This window comes from Halyomorpha halys, unplaced genomic scaffold (assembly GCF_000696795.3).
Source record: "Halyomorpha halys isolate HHAL.00 unplaced genomic scaffold, Hhal_1.1 Scaffold831.1, whole genome shotgun sequence".
NCBI lineage: Eukaryota > Metazoa > Arthropoda > Insecta > Hemiptera > Pentatomidae > Halyomorpha > Halyomorpha halys.
The window spans coordinates 14,157-19,071 of NW_027110085.1; positions in this window are offsets into that span (position 1 = coordinate 14,157).

Below are 4,915 nucleotides of genomic sequence, written 5' to 3' on the forward strand. Positions count from 1 at the left end.
AAAAACGTATAAATGAATAAATAAGTTAAAACACACAAATAAATAGTTTAAAAAAACAAACAAAAATGAATATTATAAATCCTTTGCAGAACTATCAACAACACTAGAAAAACTAATGGAACATCGTTTGAAGAAAAGTATATGCTAAAATATGAACCCTCATAGAACTATTTATATAAATCTATTAAAAACAGGTATCCTAATAGAACTATTTAAATAAATTTATTAAAAACAGGCATTGCCTGCTTGAAACATTAGGCTTTTGAGAAAATAAAGAATATTTTACTTTAATTTGGATAAAATTTATTTTATTTAATCAATTGTTGCTTTATTTACATATTTATATCGTTTTTATTTTCTTTAATTTATTTTTATCTAATTAATTTTTCCTCAAGTATATTATTACTATTATTTTTGTATTAAATAAACGTTTCCAACCCACAAATATTAATTACAGCGCATTGTTTACCTGGAAGGAGGAAATATTTTTCACCCGCATATTGTTATCGTACTCATAAGCTGTGACAATATCGTCAACTTATTGCCTTAATTATAAAAGAGCCCGCATCGTATTAAATTGACAGCTCCATTAAACCGTCCATAACGACAAATATGTTAAGAGTAAGAGTTCTCTTTAAACTGTCGTAATAACTTGCTTAGTCGTCTTTTATTTGCGATAGTAACAAATAGTCGGAGCTTGTCTATGAATTAGATATAATCATGAATATCTTAGACAGGTAGTTTTTACATATTATTCAAATTATTAATAATGAATCAAAATGATTTAAGAAAATATATTCTAAGAACCTAATTAAAACAGAGGAATGACGTACCCTTAAAATAATTCTCCTTCATTAAATTACAATAATTTAAATAAATATCAATAATTAACAGGAAGAGGCTTTATGATGATTATTAAATCGAGCAAAATTAAAAAAAAAAAAAAAAAGGGAGGGGGTGACGGTAGCAGCGTGGTAACGCGCCTGTCTGCCAACCCATAGATTGGGAGTTCGAGGCCATCCCTACCCGGGATTTTTTTAAATAATACAAAAAATTATGCAATACTCATTCACAATCTCCCCCCGGGCATTTGTGAGGCTCGTTAGCCAAAAAAAATAGGCGTGGGAGTGACAGACCCACCCTATGAAAACCACGGCAGGAAAAGCGCGATGTATTTCATAACTACATCAGACGAGGCCTTGGACCCCCACGGTATGTCGCGCCAATGAAAATAAATAAATAAAAAAACACTGGATTTTGGACATTGGAAAACGGCGTTAATTTTTTTTTTTTTTTTTTTTTTTAATGATGTTATTGAATATTTGGTACATACATATATGAGGTATGCTATATGTATAAGTGGGTGTTAATGATACCTTGGATTACCTTTTGGCATTATAAGGTTAGGTGAGGGGTCCAATGAAGGTTGTAAACTTGGTTGGCTTACGCTAGTGGATTATTGGGATGGAGAGCGGCCGTTCCGCTGGTTGAAAACGGCGTGAAACCCGCCACTCTGGCCTTTATCTTACACCAAACAGACAATTATAGCGAGTAGCTTGGTCGATGTACGACATTCTCACAAGAGGAGAACATAACACAAAAAAAAGCAATCCTTCCCCGCCGTACCCACCCCGTAAGACCCCCGGAGATTGACGGTCCTATATCACATTTGAAATATTAGCTTAAAACCGGAAGAGGAGACTTTAAGATATTTAAATCGAGCAAAATTTAAAAAGTGCCTGAAATTGAAAAACAGCGTTGACAATTCAAAGAACGCCCACTACAACAAAAGTACTACTCAAAAATTCCTTAAAATGTAGGCCACTACAGAAGAAGGAAACAGTTAAAATATATATTCATGCTGAAAACAATAAATTTCAATAATAAAGAAATAGGGGTTATGAAAAAAAAAAATTCATTGGTGCTCCCAATAGATGTAACACTAACCCGTTTCGTTGTATATTATACACCCTTTTGGCTAAATCTCTCATAATCAGTTTTACATTACTCATTCAAGAATAAAGGTTAGATTTTCCTTTTTCACCATGATTAATTTATTTCAAGTCCATTATAATACAGTCGATAATTAGTTTTACCAGCTTACCAATCGATTATAATTAGTTCGGATAATATCCTCTAATCTTGAATACAACAATAAACCCTGGAAATATCTGAATTAGACAGCTACGTACTGAGGAAGTATTACTAGATGATTTTGTATTCGATTAAAAACAATTATTTTATACACAGCAAAAAAATAATTTTGTACTGTCGTTTTCTATTTTTTTTTCTATCAATACAAAACATTTTGTTTTTTAAAATTTCTTTTCGGGCGTATGAGAGAATTGGCCTGGTACGTAGAGAATTTGAGTTGAGCAGTAATTGAATACTTTCTTAATTAACTACTTTTTCAAATAATAATTACTAGTTGTATTTTCTTGATTTTACAATTACAGTAATTGTAGTTAGTATTCATAAATCAAACTACTAGTTCAAATAAAAAGTAGTTATAAAATAATTACAATTAGTAGTTGTAATTGTAACTGTAGTTATTGAGTAATAACTACAACCTCATATAGACAACTAGCTGCATTTTATGTTCCAATGTACCAACATATTTAGATCGACTCTATCTTAATATTTTCACTCAAGATTATTAGGGAATTCTTTGTTTCGTTTCGCTCATTAGTTTTCATTTATTTGCATTAAAATTATCTTCAGTTGCCCATAATTTACAATAAAATGTATATAATAATATAGTACATGGAATGTAAAATTTTTTTGAATATAAAGACATTGTTATTTCTAAACAGCCAATTCCATCCAGCTTCAATCACTGTTTTACACAGTTTTTTAAAAGTAATAACCCAAGTAACTGCAGTTGCAACTACAACTACAGTTACAACTACTAGCTCTAGTTGTTTTTGGAACTGCTGATTTTATCAAATACAAACTGTAGTTGTGAAATTGCAATTACAATTACTTTAGTTGAAAAATGTAATTCCCCATTATTAATAACTAATTATATTAAGAGTTGTAGTTGTAACTACATTTCAACTATGTATCGAACCATTAGCCATTATTACAACAATATGTCGTTTATTAATGTTTTTCGCCATCTGTCTCTCCCTATACCTGTTCAGGTAGGAGCCTTTCGAAGAACCTTTTACTGCATCCCTGGATATATACACATCTGTGTTTAGTTTGCCACATTCCCTTATTAGATCTACCAATACTTAAGTGTTACAACGAAAACGACAGTTTTTGAGGAAGGATTAGAATCCAATTAAGCAGGTGCAGGACCTTCTTGGACATGTCAAACTTTCCCACCCCCTCTCGGTTCTGAGGGGAGGTGAGGGGAACGCCTACCCAGGGAGCGTTCTGTCACCAATGGCCAATGAGGAATTAGATTCAAAGATCAGGTAACGCCCCAAAAGGGAAGTAGGAGAAAAGGGGCAGGACAACTAGAGCAGGAAAAAGGGCAGTGAAGAGAGGATCAGGCTAGACAGAAGTAGGAGAGGAGCAGAAGAAACAAGTACGAAGATGCACTTCAACCAGACGAAGTCGTAAGAAGGGCCATGAGACCTGGACATCCCTTATGAACAAGACGACATCTACAGAACTACATCCCACGGCATGAATCAGCAAATATAAGTATAAATTAAACAACAAGCAATAATGTAATAATCATATTTTATGGCAACCATTTATCTGAATCATTTTAATCATAGCAATAAATTGTAAATAAATACTTAGTCTTCTTATGTAGTTGATATACTATTATATAACCCAATACCTTGTTATATCATATAATTAATTGTAACAACATTTTATAAATATAAAGGAATATAAAGAATCCAATTATAATAACAGTTTTGGAGGACTCAATAAATTAATGAATTAACTTATTTTTGGATAATTTCCTTGAGCGATTATCCTGGCATCCCGATTAAATCTCGAGACAGTACATAGCATTAATAAGAGGCATCCCTTGTGGGGACTTACTATCCAGTTTGTAAATTAGTAGTAATTAATAAGTAATTCAGTTTTTGTTGTTAAAACAATAGGGAGTGGTATTATAGTTGTGAAAATGATTCAGATAAATTGGTTTTTAATCATAGAACTTTATTTTCATTTGAATAATAAATGTGCATGTAGTAGTGGATTTCTGGTATATGTTTTGTAATTTTGATTTTGTATTTTATTATGCGTCATTATAATAATGAATAAATTGGAATAATGATGATAATAGTAATTATAATGAATAAATGGGAATAATGATAATAATAATGAATAAACAGTAATAATGATGAATATATTGGAATAATAATGAATAAGTGGGAAAAATAATGAATATGAGATAATAATAATAATAGTAATGAATAACCTCGTATAGGTAATACCTGTATATATCTGCATTGTATATTTTGTAAATATGTTATAAAGATTTAAGATATTTAGTATATTATAATAATAGGTAATATATAAAATAGCTGATCCTGATTTCTAAATGGTTGTTATTTTCGTTCTCCCTTGATATGATCTCTCTCCTCTACCTGTTTTACTGTCTTAAGCTCCGCCGGCTAGCTACCCTCCGGGCTTACACACCACCTTCGCCTCTGTCGGAATAGTACCCGGCAGAAAATAAAAAAAAATAAAAAAACTCTCTTAAAATATATACAAACAAAATAATAGACAAGATGAGCATAATCAAACTATCTGTATGAAAAATAACATAATGATAAAATAATATATACAATATTTACACAATCAACCTGAGGATCCCTGAGCCCACTCTATCACCCACATAGGAGGGGTAGAGCAGAGCTCAAGAGATCCCAGCGCATCCCTCTCGCCGCATCACTGGTAATGAGCCAGTGGAGGCTGAGCAAGTGCGCTAAAGCCGCAAACACTA